The sequence below is a fragment of the Rhinatrema bivittatum genome, chromosome 11, assembly GCF_901001135.1.
Source record: "Rhinatrema bivittatum chromosome 11, aRhiBiv1.1, whole genome shotgun sequence".
Taxonomy (NCBI): domain Eukaryota; kingdom Metazoa; phylum Chordata; class Amphibia; order Gymnophiona; family Rhinatrematidae; genus Rhinatrema; species Rhinatrema bivittatum.
The window spans coordinates 76,465,276-76,485,093 of record NC_042625.1 but is presented as its reverse complement, the minus strand read 5'-3'; the positions used below and the strand labels follow the sequence as shown (position 1 = coordinate 76,485,093).

The 19,818-nt window shown below is 43.7% G+C and overlaps 1 protein-coding gene across 1 annotated transcript in view; it reads left to right on the top strand.

The window, feature by feature from the left end:
- The first annotated feature begins 2,598 nt into the window (after positions 1–2,598).
- Positions 2,599–19,818, top strand: part of BICRA (BRD4 interacting chromatin remodeling complex associated protein) — a 117,487-nt gene continuing 100,267 nt past the window's right edge. Inside the window, exon 1 of the mRNA XM_029620045.1 lies at positions 2,599–2,682. The gene's annotated coding sequence lies outside the window, so the exon portion shown is untranslated. The remainder of the gene's footprint in view (positions 2,683–19,818) is intronic.

The following is a 19,818-nucleotide window of genomic DNA, read 5'->3' as shown; positions in this document are numbered from 1 at the left end:
TAATGTGGAAGTTGGCTTCCTAATGTTTCTGGTGCCTGCATTGTGTTAAATCTTCTAAACCAGAGAGAGTAATAAAAAGGAGCAATGAGAATATCATTACCCAATTCCATTTGAGTAAAGGGGAAAGCAAGGAGGTGTTGAAGGGACTTTTGCAAGGTCACAAAGCATCACTGAAGGAGATTGTTTTAGGGCTCATGACCCAAGATTTCTGACTCTGCTCAAAACTCTGTAACTCTTAAGTTACTGGCACCAACAATTCTCATCCTGTTTGTTATTGTCTCTTTCCAGGTTGCATGATGCAGCAAGAACTCATAAAACTTTCTGCCCACTTGTCCTGGTCCCAGGTTGTCTAGAGAAAATCCTAATGCTGTCACTTCCAAGTCAATTGTTGCAGTAAAATACTTCTTTCTTTAGGTCACTTCTCTTTTCTAAATGTAGTCTGAGCGATGGACAGTATCTTTGTAGAGCCCTGTCAGCATATAGGATTATAATAATAATATTAATAATGATAAAAGCAGATTGTGTTGTGTATCAGGCCTTGGGGAAAGGATGTGCACCACATCTCTTCCTTCACATCCCTGTCGGCAAAGTCCCACTCAGAAACAGAACTGGCTACCTTCCAGCAGGCCAGGATTTAGGCAAAGGCAAAATAAGAAATTGCCTGGGGTGCCAAATTTTGAAGGCACCAAAAGTGCAGGCCAAAGAGGAGCCTGCTTTAGGGCCATGTGCTGGCAGAGCTCCAAAGGGTTAGTCTCCCCCATTGACCACCCACCTTACACCAAGTATATCCCTGCTGTCATGACATTTTCTCAAGAGGTGCCAAAATCTTAAATCTGGCCCTGCCTTCCAGTAATTTTGTTAATTCACTTTTATTCACACTCTAGCTTTAATGCTCACTGAGACCGGTTTGGTAAAGATGGAATATTAAGTGTTATAATTAAACAAATAAGCATTTGCAATGGGGGCATCATAAACTCACAGTGTGGTAATGTTGATCCTAAAACTATACAACAGAATAGGATGAAGCGAGTACTAGAATTCTAAATATAGAGCAGGACCTACGTGTATGGATTCAGACCTTCAAATACCTGAAAGGTATTAGTGATGCACAAACATCAAACCTTTTCTGCTGGAAATGAAACTGCAGGAGGGGGACGACTCAGAACCAACATCAGGAATTATTTCTTCATAGAGAGGGTGATGGATGCATGGAATGACCTTCTAGAAGAGGTGGTAAAGATGAAAATTCAGAGAAAGGTGATAGAATTCAAAAGGGTATGGGATAAACACTGCAGATCCCTATAAGCTAGAGGATAGAAATGGAAAAATGAGGGCAGAAAAAGACCAAACGGTACATCCAGTCTGCCCAGCAAGTTGCTTTAGGTAGTAACTGCCAAAGGTAACTGTTAAAGGTGGTAGTGACTGCCTCTCTATGCAGAAAGCAAGGAGATAACCTCTACAGAGCTGCAGTTACTACCCTTAAAAGTAGTCATGGGGTATCATGCAAGGAGTGACAGTTACTACCTAAGGCAACTTGCTGGGCAGACTGGATGTACCGTTTGGTCTTTTTCTGCCATCGTTTACAATGTTACTATGACTTGCCTATCCCAGGCAAAGAAATATGAATGAGACAATCCCTGTCTCAAAGAATCTAACTGACTTTTTTTTTTTAAATTCACTGTTGAGTAATTTCATGCCACTTAACCAAAGCCCCTGTGCTTGAACTATCAGCAGGTGAGATCACATTTATAAGTTTACTCATTCATGGCTGATGTACAACCCCTTTCCACATTTCCCACATACATATGCATCCACCCCAACAACAATATTTTGATGACAAATACATGATTACATGTAGTCAACCTTCATCTTCTGTGCCAAGAAAAAGTACAATCTTTTTGACAACCTAAAATTTACACAGTCGTGTTGTAACATGAATATAGTATTTAAAAAATGTGGCAACTGCTAAGTATACCTAATGATCCTTTGAGTGTTAAATTTTTTGAAAGTTAACTATCAATAATATATCTTGCTGTAACGTTTTAAAATTGTTTAACTAGTTTTGTCCTAATCCTGAGGAAAGAAATGTCTGTTACAAAAAAAGCTAGTCGTAGTGTACTGTAGAATCTATCAAACAATAGCTTCTGCCAAATTTATTGTAACGCAGGTTTATCGTTCTCTGAAAGCATGAAGTATGACGAGATTGCTACAGAGTAACTGTCAACACGTGTATGTGAAATGTGATCTGGAATACAACAGACATTGATCTTTTGGCTACAATCTGATACAGATTCAGAAACCGGGATGCCACCAACACAAGAGGAACTTTTTCCTAAGCAGCCAGTATCAGTGAAAGAAACCTAGAAGGCTTTCTTGGTATTGTTTGAAAACAAGGAGGAAAGGGGGTGGGGCATGCAAAGCAGAAAAAAAAAAAGGTGAAAGAAAACAAACGCGAAGGTTTTCAATGAAGATTTTAAAAAATATAAATAACTGCCTTAAATCTGTGTATTTTTTAATATTCGGCTTCCTATTCTCGCCGCGGACCTCGTCTCCTGCATGGCCCCCGTGATCAGGCAGTGCGCTGGACCTCTAAGCGTCTATGCGAGTTGGGTCCTCGCTTCGCCCAGCCCGTGCTGGGATGTCTCGGAGACCCCGCGCCGACTGCTGCTCAAACACATCACGGTGAGTTTGTTACAATGTAGCGATTTCTCTTTAAATCTCTTAACTCTACCTGCACCCTGGCTGTGGCGGGGCGAAGGAGCTGGGGGGCAGGATGGGCACTAGCTGCCCCGCGGCTGCCTTCCTGTCCCTTCCAGGCCGCTCCAGCACCCCCCTTAGCCCCCCTTCTTCTACCTCCACTTCCATGTACTGCGTCTGCAGGTCACGTCTACAGAATACAATGTAGCTTTATAGAATGATACACCGCGTTATGTGCCTCCAGAGAGGGGGGCGGGGGGCAGGGACAAGGACCCAAAATAATTCAGGAGGAGGGGGGACGACAGCCCCCTACCACCAAGCCCAGGAGGGGCTATCAAATAAAGGGAAGGGGGTGGAGAGAAGCGGCATTCCACTATTGCTGGCGTTTTGATTTCCCGGTTGCAAGCTATCGTTTTCTCTGCCACCCTTCTGTTGTGGCCTCTCCTCGCCAGAATAAAAATTAACACTTGAGGGGGTCGATGTTAAATGGGTGACTGCAGACTTTGGACGTGGAGGTGCAAGTTTTATTTAAGGCTGCGAAAAGGTCGTTTTAAGTGCAGTGAGGAAGCAAGGCAGCCTGATGCTGGTTGCCTGGCTTTAGTCTCCTTTATTGCATGACCCATTTGGCAGATTATTTCAAATACAGACTGTGGCATTGGCCCTTCTCAGGTTTGGAACAAGATAAGGGGGTTTGGAGATTTTAACATTACAAATTAATGCTCAGTTCCCTGAAAAGCTAGACTATCTAGTTATCACAAATGGAGCAGGGTGTTTGTAAAGAAATCTAAGCTTAGAAATACGCTCCTGTTGTAAGATTTTGGTGCTTGTTTGGATTTAGGAGATTTTTTTGTTTTTTGTTTTTATGAAAGTTTGCACTACAGGGTAGTGGGTACTGGCTAGTGTCCCTCAATAGCACAAGAGCCAACTTAGCAAAATGATTGGAGGTGTTTCATTCAACAAATGTACCCACTCCCTGGATTCGGTGAAGGAGTTCACTCCATATTATGTGTCCTCAAACCCCCAGTGCATCCCCTGAGTTGCCACCTATGTACAGTGCTGTGCAGCCTCGAGACTTTTTCAATGCACCGTCATTCCATTCTGCAGCACCTCTTGTTCCAACACCGAGACCTCTACACACAGTGATGCCAGTACATCCTGTTTTACCTTTACTCAGATTCCACAGTGCAGTCTATGCACTTCAGTTCTGCCTTGAGCCACCATCTGCTGTTCTGGTTCTAGGCCCACCCCCTTACCATTCCCAGCTCTACCAATACACCTCAATCTCGCCCTGTTGCACTGCCAGCTGTTCTATTAATAAGACCCATAAACTTCATCTGCCAGTGAACTCAGTTCAGGAGTGAGTCTCCAAACGGCTCAGGTGCTTGCATCTCAATCATGATTGGAGTTCTCTCATCTCCAGCCCCCCCCCCCCCCCCCAAAACCACACTGAGCTCTACATAGCTGCAGATACCACCTCAGACCTAACCTGCCACACCTTCTGCAGACCTCCGTCCCGGTCAGCTGCACCTCTGCTGTTCCTTGTCTCGAGCCTCATCAAAATAGGGATAATCAGTCATGGGGAACTGTGTTGTCCCTAAGATACTAAGTTTCCATTGTGCATGAATCTGTCTGTAGGTTATTTTAGTATATTTTTGCACAAGAGATGATCTTATCACTTTGATATTTGCTGATTCAAATAACTTAAGTTCTTAGTAATCCTTTCATATGAGGCTTTCTCCAATGAGCTGCTGTAATATCCATCAGTTTACAAATTTGTGTTCTGAGTAGATCTGTTGATATGAATTGTTTTGGTTGTATTGTGCATACAGCTTTGGAAGAGGTGTTTCTAATTGTATGGTTATTGTTTAAGAAAAACAGATATACAGATTTTTGTGTTTTTTTTGGGGGGATATGTTATTTGCCTAGATTTATTTATTTGATTTATATTCTACTTTTCAGGATGAGTTGATCACTTACTGTTGAGGGGGGAGGGGTGCAGGGCACATTGACTTAAAGGTCTTTTTTAGTATTTAAGCAGTAAGTTCCATGAAGCAAAACAAAAAGCTTCCATGTGTTTATCACACAATTATTTTTAAAGGAACGTTCATGAATTAAAATAATGTAACTAATATAGGCTTGTGATGAAAGCACAGGGATCTGACACCTGGAGGCTTTGGCTCTTCTCCCACCTGCCCCACTCTCTCCGTACTCCCTGAGGAAAGCCACTTTACTGCCTTGTGCTGAGATTTTGACTGTAAGGCATTTGGGACGAGGACTCTGCAACCATTTCATGTATCTGTTACTGCTTTGTGTACACCAAGAACGCTCAATAAATAACATTATTTAGAAACTGGAGAAATGTGTGTTTATTAGTTTCTCACCTCCTTCGGCTGTTTTCCCATTGGTAGCAAGGTGCCTTGGCTGGGCTGAAACCCACAGCACATGGGCGACATTCTGCCAATGTTCTTGAGTCTCCTCTGTAGGCAGAGGCTGGGGGATCATGCCCACTGCATTGGGGCAGAATAGGAGACATTCAAGGGCAATGATGAGTTTACCATGCAAATCTGAAATTTATAACATCTGAATCATGTTTAATTTTGAAAAATAAGAGTCTCTATACGCTTGGCTCTCATGATTTATACACTGGGTGTGAAGAGGCCTGATTTTATATTTGCCAGGAATCCAGTTGGACCGCTCTCGCTAGTGGCATGCAAGTCTCCATCCTAGGAAGACTTTTTCTATTTCTTTTTAATTATTCCACATTACACTCTACATAAAAATGAGTTCTTGTTTGCTTATGGAATGTGAAAGGCAATTCGGCTTAATAGGACTGTGAGCCAGGAGAGCTTGTGAAGGCTGGAGGTCCTGGTGCCAGCTCTTCCTGAGGCTGTGTGACCTCAGCAGTGATATCCATTTATTTTTCTTGCCTATGCTGTACTTTCCTCAGATATAATTGGGTAATAATGTATTACTGCTCCTTTCCCCCCTCATTCCTTCAGAATCTGACTTATAGGCCAGATCCTAAAGTTATTAGGGCGTTCACACCAGAGATGAAAACTAAATAATCAAGTTTATTATAATAATTATCAATATTATTAATTATTACTTGGCTCCTTGCTGGTATGTATCCTCCAGGGTGGAATTTAACTCAGTTGAATTTATCGATTTACGCTGTTAGGATTCTTTCAGTGAGCGTGTGCTGTTTGTCTGCTCTGGTCTGAGTGGAGATGGGGTTGTCTTACTGCATTTCATTCTTTATAAACCATAATTCATGATCACTAGTGGTGGCCACTTGCATCTGGCATGGGAATCCTCCAGGGCTGGCAGCTGTGAAATATACAGGCAGGTTTATAAATCACTGCTGGTAATGTTTTGACTTGTAACACTACATTTATTTCAGCAACGTCTCTGGAACAAATTCAAGTCTCCTTTGCCATGGACGTTGGCATTTCATTCATAAATTGGCATCCAGGTTATTCAGCTAATAGACACTTAAACAGAAGCATACACAGATGTTGTGTTATCAGAGCACTGGAGAGCTGTGGTAGTTTTCAAGCTGTTCCATGTGATGGGCAGTGCGGAGCCAGCAGGTTAGACCTCACGGCTGGAAAGAACAGTTACTTGGCCTCTAGTGCCATCTTTGCCACTGAGATTCCAGCTAAACCTGATCTTGGTGATATGGTAGTAAGGCCTGGATCACATTTCACAGCCCTTTGGGGGAGAGGATGCTTGTAGCGTCTCATTCTAGTGTGTCTGCATGACGCTCTGTGACCCTGTGTTTACCACTCCAGCCTTGACCCTGCTCTGTTCCATTTCACGATTTATTGCCTGGAGCTTCATGTTCTTGTGCCTTGTGTGTGTGTGTGCGCGCTGTTCCTGCACTGTAAATGTTTGTGTGGTGTTTAAACCTGTGGTGCTGCATTCAAATTAACATTTTTTTATTATTTTTTTTTGGCTGAGGCTGAACCTCTAGCAGAAAAAGATGGCCTTTAGACTTCCCACAGTTGGGAGAAATGAGAGAGAAAGCAGCTATGGATGAAACCTTTTAGGCATAAATTGAGAAACCTAAGGAGATTTTGAGGAAAGGGGCTAGATGGGGTTTAGACAATACAGGCATAACCGTGTGCCTGGTGGGCGCCCGTTCATGCCAGACAGGAAGCATTACGTTTTCCCACCTCCAGCAGTTTCCATATTCCAGCACCCTTTGCTGTATGCCCTTGTTTCTCTTGTGCTTCTTGAGCCTGTGATTGTGGATGGGAGAATGTCAGGCATTAAGGTAAACATCCCCTCTTGAACAGAGACCAGCGAGGTATTATAAACCAGTGATGGGTCTGTGCTTTTGAAGCTGCCCTTCTGTCTCCCCAAGGAGGTAAACATTAAAAAAAAAAAAAAATAGAGCTGATAATGCACAGCAGAAAATTCTGATGGCGAGCAGCAATTCACTGCTGGGGAGCTTGTCCTATGTGCTTTTCAAATTCTCAGGTGTAAACATTGAGGGAAAGGTGTGTGTTATTTTATTTTTAATTTTTTGACCCAGTGGTTTCTTATTGCTCCTTTACAGCTCAGTTGGACTGAAAGCTGGGATCCATGAGTCTTCATTCACAGCTACCTTGGGGTTTTTCACTCTCCTCACCCCCAACATATGTAGTCTAGTCTTTGCCAGGACAGTCCGTAAGGCTGACATCTGGCCCTTAGGTGTCACCCTTGGGTGATGACCATGACTCACCCTGGAGTTTGTGAGCACTGCCTCCATGGCATCCCCAGCTGTCCTGGGGAGTGGGCGACTCGAACCAGGGACTTTCTGAGCTTGGTAGTGCATGCACAGCTACTGATCCCACTGGGCTTGGCCGGCGCACCCCGAGGGCAAAGTTGTATTTTGTTAATAGGTTGTATTCCACAGTGGAATCACAAGCTGCACTGCTGCTGCTTATTTCTGTAGCGTTACTAGACACACACAGCACTGTACACATGCAGATAACAGGCAATCCCTGCTCCAAGGAACTTAGTCTGGCCTCCCAATGGACAAACCTTGAACCCCTTTCCTGTGTCCAGCATCTGTACATTTTTCATTCTCCTCATACACCCGCTCATTCATTGAGACACAGATTTTCTGTTTGCTGGCACTAATGGTAGCATTAATTGCTTTTCATGCTACAGGACCTTGCCTATGTTACATGAATTCTGTTGTAAATCTTTATAAACTTTTTGCAGTTTTTCAATATTTAAATTCCCCCCTCCTCTCTCCACATCTTCTTCCTCTTCCTCCCCCGCACACAAATATTTAGTTGTAAGTTTGCGGGCAACAGCTCCGCCCCTGACATGCTGGATTACCAATCACCGGGTGCAGTTTGGAATTTTGAATGTGGGGCGACTGATTGCATCATTTGCCCCACACATACATTCTCTCAAATTATGGGAGACCCAGCTGAACAACAGAAACAGACTAAGGAATGCATTGCCTTGTGCATCGCCAGCCTGCTACAACAGCAACCCGGGGTCTCCCCCCCTCTGCTTCTGGAGAGCCGTCCCGTAGATCCCCCAGATGGGACCGAAGCGGATCCCTACAATTCCAGTTACGTGTATCCTAATAGAGCAGCATTCTCCCTCCTCCCCCCCCCCCCCCCCCAGTACTGCTTCCCTCCTCCTGTTGAACAAGGAATGCAGGTCTAAGAAAGATGGCAAGCAAGCAAGCATAGACAGCAAGAGGTGAGACAGGGTAGACGGACAAGGGAACCGAAGAGCAGCTTTTTTGGACGAAAGATGAGGCATTCTTCAGCTGCCATGCAGGGAAATGACCACAGCTGTTCTAACAAACCTTCAGCGCCCAAAATATCCCGCTCCTTCCTAGAAGAAACTGGCAAAATAACAGCATTGCTGGGCTTAACAGCAGGAGCTCCATTAAATTTAACATTTTGGACCTCAAAAAAAATTCCATATTTTTAAATTTAGAAGTATGCTGCTGGTTTTGGAAGACGGCAGAGTGTTTTGGTTTTTTTTTATGGAAAGGAAGAAATTTTGAAAGCAGTTTCTCTATGCACACTTTGGATGTAAACTCCGAGGTGAGCTTAAGTGAAGGCCTGTTTGCCAGGGGTGGCCATTGAGAGAATGTGAGTGAAATCCCACAGAACCTTTCAGTTCAAAAATATATTTTATGTGCTTTCTTAGAGGGCAAATCTGTATTAGCCAAATTTGGTAGAGGTTCCTAAATTGTGTGTGATACAGCCTAAGGCAGTAGTCTATTTGCATGCATTTGGTCTAAGATTTGGGGTAATTTACATATTTTGGTTACCCTGAAAAAAGACTTGTTTGGGGAATCTCTGGGTCCCACTGACTTAGGACCCAGTGTATCCTGTAAAATACAGATGGGATGTGTGAGCGTATATTGTGAAGTTTTAATGTACTTCACGTAGTATGTCCATTGTTTGTTAAGTAAATAATACATCAGTTTGTAATAGTTGCCCTGTTTTCTGTACTTTTGATGGTTTGAATGCTGCTTGAAGGTAGATGTTTTCTATGTACCCTCTAATATTACCAACGTCGGAGAGTGCAGCAATGGCTTTCAATTGTGAACACGTGAGTCAAGGGCTGAAAAATTATCAGATGCCTAAAATTCAGGGCCCGATGATCCAGATGGGGAAAGTTGCAGCAACCGTCTGCCACCAGCAGGGCCTGGGCCCAGGCTATGGAGAGCTGCAGTGGCTAGGCCTAGGACAAGAAGACCTGGGGCCAGTTGTGGGGCCTGGGCACATCATGGTGGCGTCTTGGCAACAGGACCCTCTTGCTAAGGTTGGTGGGAGATTGCCCAGAAATAGGGGAAAGGGGAGGGGGTGTCTGGAAGGAGAGCAAAGAAAAAAAAGAAGTAAAATTAAAAAAATTAAAATAGACAAAGAGCAGAATAGCTGCAAAAAAAAAAAAAAAAAAATTTCCCTGGCTCCTAAAATTTTTTTGTTATACGCCTAAGGTTTTCTAAATATTTTTGCATCCAGGAGTGGGACCCAGAGAGTGAGCCATAGCCAGGTCTTCTCCGGCATTTGGAAGCTTATTCCACAGTCTGAGGAAGAACTTGAGATAAAAGCAGAAGACGACAGAATCTGCCAGAATTCTGGCCGGCCCGAATTTTCCATGGTTCACCCTTGTTAAAAAAAAAAAAAAAATATGCTAAAACTCTCTGGGGGAGCAGGCCGTAGAACATAAGTAAGATGACAGCAGAAAAGAGGCAAGCATGCTTGAAATGTTGACATCATAGCGTCAAACTGTTTCTCTTTCAGTAGCTTGTTAGAAAAGCAGCCTTGCTGGTACCTCCTGACGGATAAGAATTGCTGTCTTCTTCACAGTAAATGCAGTGGGGGTCCTAGTGATAGTGGCAGACAAACCCTGCTCCCCATCCGTGGCCGGGCAGTGTAATAAAACTAGTCCGATCTTTTTTTTTTTTCTGTATGTGGTAGAGTGAGGAGTAGCGTGCCGGCAGATACCACTCCTGTGGTCAGTATTGATGCAATAACCTGTTACATAATTACGCTGCTAGGTTGCTGAATTCTTCTACTTTTTACAGCGCCATCCCTTAGAGCAGGGGTATTTAAACAGAACCTACAGCCCCCCCCCCCCCCCCCAGCCAGTCGGGGTTTCAGGATATCCCTAATGAATATGCATGGGAAACATTTGCATACCCAGGAGGTAGTACATGCAAAATAAATCTCATGCATATTCATTGGGGATATCCTGAAAACCCAACTGGCTAGGGGGAGGGCAATTGGACTGGTTTGAGCACCCCTTCCTTGGAGCAACAGACTGTCTTATAAAGGTCATAAGAGCAGAGTTCCATTAGAGCTGTAGAATAGCAACATTTTATTAGCTTTTGTTCTATTTTGACATGCAGTCAGTAAACATTTACAATTCATTTAAAATACCTCCTAAAATATCGAAATAATTGTATTGAGGTGCAGTGGAACTGGAATACTGGAAGGAGGGGACAGGATTAAGGTACATTGATGCCTGAGTACTGGAACAGCAAGGGGTGCCTTATGGCAGAAGCCTGTAAACTTTCTTTTCAATTTGCCACTACTTTTGCAAGCTAATGAGAGAAATCTACAGAAATTATGCAGTTTTTTTTTGTTTTTTTAAAGGCTTCTTTCCACATGCGCAGTGCCCATTTTGAAATCTGACTCCTCTTCTCCAGGTCCTGCTGTGACAAGTTAGGGTACAATCCATAGAGTCCAGTGAGGTCCTGGCCCTGAGGTCAGGGGTCATCAGAATCTCTGCCCAGTTAGCAGGAAACACCAGGAGCATTTCCTGTCAGGAAAAGAGAATCTCATGAGTCAACTATACCAAGGGGTTTCCTTCACTTTGTGGGAAAGTATGTGTTTATTATGGCTAAGGGGCCTAAGACCCTGCTTCCCATTACATTTTTAACAGATTTTAAAGGTTTCTTAAGAGAATGCTGCAGCTTTCTCTTTATTAATATTTGTGACATGAAACCTCTTTTAATGCTGTTGGTCCTTAATTTATTTTTTCAGATTTCTTTGCCAAAACGTTTGGGAGGTATTTTCTGTCATGAAGTATAGCACTCATTGTTTTCAAACATATGTCATTTTATAGCAAGTGCGCTGGCTGGAATTCTTTAAGCACATCTGGTATCTGCGCCAGAAGGGAAGGTTGGGAGAGGGTAATCCTGTATCTAGCACCCTGTGCATTAGATATTCTAGGATCTGCCAAGGGCTCCCTCTCAGCCCAGATGTTTTAATGGCCATGCTATACTTGCTTTCCATTCTGTGATTCCATTATTTCTTGGCCGTCATGAGACCCGCTTGCCAAATTTTATTCTCTGATAAATTTGTCATGCTTGTTGCTGTATACCAGCAGTGCATGTCAGGTTTTACGGTGCACGGCGAGGTGGAAATAACGTATGTAAATTACACCCTTCCCTCGCCCCAGTCTCCTAGGTGTGGGAAGACATCAAGAAATCTCAAGTGACTTTGCAGGAATGTGTGTCAGAAAGCTACCTAGACTGTCTGTAGTTCCATAACCAGGGTGACCAAATGTCTCCGCGTCTGCAAGGAGTGGCTGAGCCAGCCCTGGTTTTATCTCACCGCATATATATGGAGACGCATTCTGATTTTCCCTGAAAGAAAAAAAAAATCTACATTTTATGTATGCAGTAGGGCAAAACCAGGACTGGCTGAGCCAGTCTTTAATATGGAGCTATATGGTCAGACTAATCATAACACTGCCTTAGTGAGCAGGAAACGTGCTAGTAGAGGACAGACCCTGGAGGCGGGAGTGCAATTCATCCATCTCATGTGCTGTAGATGGCACCAGCAGTAGATTGCAGGAGTTCGGAAGATGCTCTTGAAGACCAACATACCTTGACAATAACAGGCACTTAGCACACGTTTTATTATACAATTGGTTAGAAGAGTCTTTTAAGTTTTTCTCTGGGTTGCAAATGTGATTGACAGTGCTTCTGCTAGAAATAGGCTGATCAGTTCCTTATTAGTTTGAGTGGGAGGCCCATTAAATGCAATAGGACGTGATGACATGGTTAGAAGTAGGATTCCTGATCTGGACTCAGGCTGGCCCTCGCTATGAGAAATGAGGTCACTGGCTCATCTGTGACACATGACCAGTGGTGCATAGCTGACAAAACATTCTCTTCTCCACCAATGCTTTTTTTAAGAATTTGGCACAGTCTCCAGTATTCCACAGTTTAATCCTTTTAAACAGTAGGTTCTCAGTAACATAGAACCATAGAGCCGTGACAGCAAATAAAGGTTGCCAGGCCCATCCAAAATGCCTATTTCCCCCACCTTGTGCAATGCTGCAGACCTTGCTTGATCTTCAGTGGAGTTATTCCTTTGCCAGGAGTGAGGTTACAGTGGAGGATTCCTCCAGGAACAGCCAGACAGCGTTAAGCTCTTTGAGCTGCTGCTGAGATGCACCCATGGGAGGAAACATGATCATTTCACTTCTTTTTCTCCTGCAGTACTAGAATTACTTTTCTTGAACTGTAGTGTTAGGGTTTGTCATTTGCTTACTTCCTTTTTTTTTTTTTTCAAAACTGCACCTTAGGTCCTGTTTGTATTAAAATTTAGATGGTAGTCCACAGTATCTCTTAAGAAAGTCGTCTTACTGCACTGCATGGACATGTTGAAAAGTAAGAGACTTATTTGAATTGGGGGCCATTATCATAGGATGAATGTTTTCTCTATGTCTCTTGTTCCTTTTTATTGCTAGTCCTGGCTACTGCAGAGTTACTCTGGGTAAGGAAGACCCAGCTGCCTTTTCTTGAGGTTATAGTTACTTTCCCATTCCCCAGCTGCGAATGGGAACATTTTTAAGCCACATTTTTTGAGTAGCAGCCACTGCTAATCGAATTGAGATGTATGCAGTAAGTAATGTGAAGGAGTTATAGAACAGGCAGAGTTTTCAAGCTGGCTTTCTGATGTATTGTAATACAAGTTTAACTCGTACACTGAAGATAAATAACATGAAGGGCTTAGGAACAGATGTGTGATATACCTGTGTCTTGTCCATGGTGACTTATTTTTTTCTGGTGGTAACATAAAATATGTCAAGTTGACCAATATTGTTATTGGGGCTAGAAAAGATAGTTGGAGGCAGTGAAGGATTAGGTTGTTGCCACCCCTTGGTGCGGCTGACACCCACTCCCTAACCTTCCCCTTTGGTAGGTCAGATGATGCCAGTGAAGTCTGGGGTCTTTACAGGAGAAGAATGAGCTCCACTATAAACCCTCCACCTCCAGTTCTATAAACATACTGGGGTAGATTTCAGAAGGAGCTTACGCGCGTCCATGTGCATGCGGTTCCCGGCGACGCAACCAGGGCTCCTTCATTTAAGGAGTGGACTGGGAGGGAACTTCCCTAACCCCATACCTAAACTTCCTCCCTCTTCCCCTAAACCCTTTCTATCTACTAATTTTTGTTTGTTTTATTACTTACTGCTCCTTGGAGCAGAAGTAATCTGTGCGCGCCTGCCGGCGCACGCTTCCCTGAGACAGCATAGAATGGTGCTGTCCCGGCCCGTCCTTTTGGAGAGGCCTGGCACTTGTGTGCGTACCGGGGTTTTCGCGTGTGGTCGGGCCTGTTTTAAAATGCACGCAGCAAGTGCAAGACCAGCCCCTACGCGTAAACTCTGGTTTTTGCGCGCGTGGTCTTTTAAAATCCTGCCTACTGTGTCTACAGAAATTTCTCCAGGAATGGATGCAAAGCAGAACTAAGTGGTTTACTCTTACTACTTAGCATACTACAAGAAATATTCAGCAACAGAAACACCTTCACTTTCATGCATATTGTTAGGTAATACAAAAAAAAAAAGACACAGACCCTAAGACCTTCCATATTGTATGAGCACTAATTTCTAGTACTCAAATAGCAACAGCCCTGCCTGTAAAAAGGCAGCATTGTAAATATTACATCAGGTCCTAGAACACGAATACCCCTCCTATCGCAAAAACAAAACTTATTGTACTGCTCTATATTCCTACCAGAAACTACAAGATAGCACAATCTCACTCCTGCAATTTATGCAGAACACAGATAGAGTCTTGTCAAATACAGAATAAGTAACCGCAAATTAGAAATGAGAAACATGGAGACGAAAATCGAAATGGAAATTCCATGAAACCAGACTTTGTAGTGCAACAGTGGAGAAACATAAACACGTTTCCTATTGTATTGTGCAAAATTCAAAGACAGAGTCACATTCCAAAAGCTGACACCTTCCAGTCACTAAACTGAAAATAAAAAGCTTTCTTTCTACCTTTTGTTGTCTGGTCACTTTACCTTTTTTTTTTTTTTTTATCACATTAGTCATGGTCTCTCTTTTTTTCTGCTTTTCTCTTGTCTGTTTTCTCCTTTTCCAGGGTTTCCTTTCCATTTTCCATTTTTTCTTATCTATCTTCACTTCTCCTATCTCTGACATTGATCTTTCCCTTTCATCTAATTTTTCACCATTTTTCTCTTTTCTTTCTCTTTACTTATAGATTTCATTCCTCCTTCCCCCCTTCTATTGCCTCTTCTCAACTCACTCCTCACTAGTTTGCTCCCCTTACCAGTCTCCAGCAACTGGGTGACTCCCTTATCCTTTTCCCCTCCATCCCAGCCCTCTCTTTATGGACTCTCCCCATCCTTAAAACATCTTCACATTGATTTTCTCTCCGACCTTCCACATTCTCTCTCACCTCCTTCAAAGTTCTCCCCTTCCCTCCGTCACCCCACCTCATGGTCTCCCATCCCTCCGCCATCTATCTCTTTACCTATCCCTCCTCCTTTCTTCACATCTGTTATTGTCTTGGAAACTATTCAAAAGAATAAAATCACAGAAGATAGATATCCATGATTTAATGGAACACAGTCAGCATGGATTTACCCAAGGGAAGTCTTGCCTCACAAATCTGTTTCATTTGTTTGAAGGAGTTAATAAACATGTGGCTAAAGGTGAACCGGTAGATTTAGTATATTTGGATTTTCAGAAGCCGTTTGAAAAGTCCCTCATGAGAGGTTTCTAAGGAAACTAAAAAATCATGGGATAGGAAATGATGTCCTTTCATGGATTACAAACTGGTTAAAAGACAGGAAACAGAGGAGGATTAAATGGTCAATTTTCTCAATGGAAAAGGGTAAACAGTGGAGTGCCTCAGGGATCTGTACTTGGACCAGTGCTTTTCAATATATATATATATATATATATATATATATATATATATATATATGATTTGGAAAGAAGTATGACAAGTGAGATGATTAAATTTGCAGATGACACAAACATTTTCAGAGTAGTTAAATCACAAGCATATTGTGATAAATTGTAGGAGGACCTTGCGAGACTGGAAGACTGGGCATCCAAATGGCAGATGAAATTTAATGTGGGCAAGTGCAAGGTGATGCATCTAGGGAAACACAACCCATTCTTGTAGTTACACGATTTTAGGTTCCTTAGGAGCTACCAACCAGGAAAGAGATCTAGGCATCATAGTGGATAATACGTTGAAATCGTCTCTGTGTGCTACAGCAGTCAAAAAAGCAAACAGTAATTCCTAATAATTAAGAAGAATGGTGAATAAAATGGAGAATGTCATAATGCCTCTGAATCGCTCCATGGTGAAACCATTCCTTGAATACTGTGTGCAGTTTTGGTCGCCGCATCTCAAAGATATAGTTGCACTGGAGATGGTTCAGATAAGGGCAACCAAAATGAACAAGGGGATGGAAAAGCTCCCCTATGAGGAAAGGCTAAAGAGGTTAGGGCTATTCAGCTTGGAGAAGAGATAGCTGAGGGGGTGATATGATAGAGATCTAGGACTAGGGGGACACTTGAATTTAGCAAGTAGCACATTTAGCAAGTAGCACATTTAAGACTAATCGGAGAAAATTATTTTCACTCAATGCACAGTTAAGCTCTGGAATTTGTTGCCAGAGGATGTGATTAGTGCAATTAGTGTAGCTGGCTTTAAAAAAGGTTTGGATAAGTTTTTAGAGGAGAAGTCCATTAACTGCTATTAATCAAGTTGACTTCAGGAATAGCCTCTGCTATTACTGGCTTTTGTAGTTTGAGATCTACTTAATGTTTGGGTATTTGCCAGATACTGGTAACCTGTATTGGCCATTGTTGGAAACAGGATGCTGGGCTTGATGGACCTTCTGTCTGACCCAGTATGGCAATTTCTTATGTTCCTCCTTTACCGCGCCCATCTTTGGTTTTAGTTCTCCTCTCAGCTTAAATCACCTCTGTCTTTTACCCTCATTGTCCTTCCCAGTCTTCAGTCTCCCTCTTTTCATGTCTTGCCATTCTACCCCCTCTCTCCCGTTTTAGTTCTCTATTTTCCCCTGCTCCTCCACCTACTCTCTAATTCCCCATTTCCATCCTCTGCATGCACCTCCTTTCTAGCCCTTATCTGAAAGGTTTGAATGATGCACAATCATCAAATCTTTTCCTTTAGAAATAAATCAGTAGACGTAGGGCTCAAGAAATGAAACTACAAGGAGGACAACTCAGAACCAATGTCAGGAAATATTTCTTCATGGAGAGGGGAGGGTAGTAGATGCCTGGAATGCCCTTCCAGAGAAGGTGGTGAAGACAAAAACAGTAAATAAATTCAAAGGGGCATGGGATAAATACTGTGGATCCCTAAAGGCTAGAAGATGTGAATGAAGAAAAGAGAGCATGAGAGTAACTTGCTGGGTGGCAGTTACTATCCTTAACCAATAAGTTTTTATGCTGTTGATGCAACTCCAACATTGCTTTCTGCTTCAATGGCAAGAGGTAACAGGGAATTGGACTCAAACAGCAACCAACGAGGGCTCTGACTTTGCCAGTCTGGGAAACTGATAATTAGAAAGGTGGCTTGTATGGCCAGCAGTTACTACCATAAGCTTGCTGGGCAGACCGGATGGACCATTTTATTGTTTTCTGCCTTATTTTTCTGTTTCTATGTTTCTATAATCTACTTTCCTCTTCCTCTCATCCTGTCACAAGCCCAAGCTCCTTCCCTATGCCTCATCCCCTCTTCTCTTCCGTTAGCTCTCTTCCTTGCTTCTCACCTCTCCTAACTCACTAAGCCCTTCATACTATCTTAACTCTTCCCGGACATTTAGCCCCACCTCTCACTCCCCACTAATACTCCACAACCTAGTTGTTCAGATCCTGCTTTCCCAGGTCCCCCACCAAGTCTTCAAGTCCCCAAGCTTCCTCTTTGGCTCCCAATCAACGAGTTCCTAATCTCCCAAATCCCCCAGTCCTTGGGCTCCCCCACCACCACACTGGAGCTTCAAGACTGATCCTTCTGGGGGGGGGGGGTGCTTTCTTCCTTGCCACCTGCTCCTCATCTCTTTGTGGCTTGGCCCCAGGAGAATGCCACTGACTGTCTGGCTCTTTTAACGTAACACCTCTCTCTCCTGTACTGTACATTTCATAGAACAGCTGTTTGAACTACGTAGAAGGGAGAAACACCAGCAACAGAAGGAGTAGGTTAGAAGTGCTGGCCATGAGCACCATTTTCCTGCTGGCCTTGGCCAGGCCACGGGCTGGGGGGGGGGGGGGGGAATATGAGAGAATTTGGGCAGAACAGCTCTCGCTTCGGCAAGCCACATCAGAGGCATGGTGGCATCAGTTGCCTTTTTTTTGTCAACCCTGTGGGCCACATTAGAGGGCAGATGCTTCCTTCTTTTGCCTCAGATGCTGTATCAGAGTGGGGCTTTCTTCCTCAGCCCCATGAGCTGCATCAGATGTGGGGCTCTGGTGGGCTTGATTGGGTAGTGGCACTTTTTGTCTTCTCTGCCATGTCTGGCAGGAGCAGCAGGATGAAGACTGGGTTGGGGGAAGCAAATTGTTTGTTCTTTATGCTGCCTCCAGATTTTTGTCCCCTAAATGCACACCTACTCAGAAATCCAGGCCTGGTTGGAGGCATTGATGGATTTACATCGTTGCCACCCACTAGGCACCATTGTACCACTGCTCCTCCTCCTTCCTACCCCAGCATTGGGAGCTCATGCCCCGACACCACATCAGTGCCACTCATGGATGCTGCCATGCTCCTCTTCCTGGGGACTCCTTAGGCATGCGTGGCCAGCTTGTGCCTATTCTTAAAGAGCCCACAGTGGGAAAGCTCCAACAGGTCCTCCTGCTCTGCAGTGCAGGTTGCTATTCCTGCTCCTGTTATTGCTTCCAGGTCCTGCTTCTGCATTCTTTCTGCTTTCAGTTCCAACCTGTCGTCTTCTGCTTCTTCCCTTGCCCCTTTGGACTGATCTCTCGGGTTTGACCCTGGCCAGATACCTGACTCTGGCTGAATGCTACCTGCCCCAACTCCTGCCTGGTATTTGTCTACACCTGGTCACTGCCTGCCCTGACTTCTGCCTGGTATTCGACCTTGCCTGTATGCTGGCAGCCCTGACCCTTGGTCTGTCTCTGGACCATCTTCACTCCTTGAGATCTTGCCTGCCAGCCCCCAAAACCTGAGGGCTCAACCTGCAGGAAAAGGGGCTGGTAAAGGTGAAGACTAAATCTTGTCCCCGATAGAGTCCGCCTACTGACAGCATATCCCTAGTGGGTTCACCTACTAGGCAGAGTAGATCACACCTCAATGCAAGGACTGACAGCTAGTATTTCAGTGAATTAGCCCTTGTGTTGCAGCCACTGCTGTATAGTGAAAGCTACAGAGGTGGTGGGCAGACTGATTATATCCCTGTTCTATGTGAACTACTGGGGCTGCAAACCTCTGCTCCTGTCATTGGGGCATATAACTATTTTCTAATGAGGCAGACCGGATGCTGTGACCAAGTTTTGCTGCAGCATTTTGCTACCTCCCAGAATTTTACCTTTTTAGGCACAGGTCTTGATTGTAGGGAAGGGGGATCTAAGCTTTCTTGTGGTCTCCTAAGCTTACTAGGAAAGGTTTGGGGCCTGATTTTCTAATCTTCTCTCCATAAACACAGAATGGGGAGTGGGGAGAAAAATCTCTTAGTAAATTAGGCCTTTGGTGAGCTTTAAATAAATGGTAAAAATCTTGGAGAATCTACAGTAATGACAGACGTGTCAGAACTGGTAATGGAGCCCACACAAGAGGAGGCAATACTGGGCCTGCTCTGATGTTATAGTGGATGATCATCTGGGATCCAGTGATCAATGGATGGTGTGGTTCAGTATTAAAGCACAGGAGATGAAGGTTCATTCAAAGGTGAGGGTTTTGAACTTTAGGGAGTACCTCAAGGAGTCATTAGCCAGATGAGAAAATCTAGGAGAAGTTGACGAGTAGAAGTCAAAACTAAAAGGAGATATAAGGGCAACTAATCTTTGTTCGGAAAGGAAAGAGGAAAAAGAGGCCACTATGGTTTTCTAAAGAAGAAGCTGAAAAGGTAAGAGAGAAAAGGTTAGCGTTCATAAACTACAAGGGATCGCAGAAAGTAGAAGACAGGCAACAATATCTGGAAAAACTAAGAGAAGCTGGGAAAGTAGTCAGGATTGCAAAAATTCAAATGAAAGAAAAAAATAGCAAATATGGTAAAATGAGGGGGACAAAACTTTTTTTTACATATTGATAGAAGGAAGTGCAAAAGTGGCATTGTGAGACTCAGAGATGAAGGAAACGTGTAGAACAAGATGAGGAAAAAG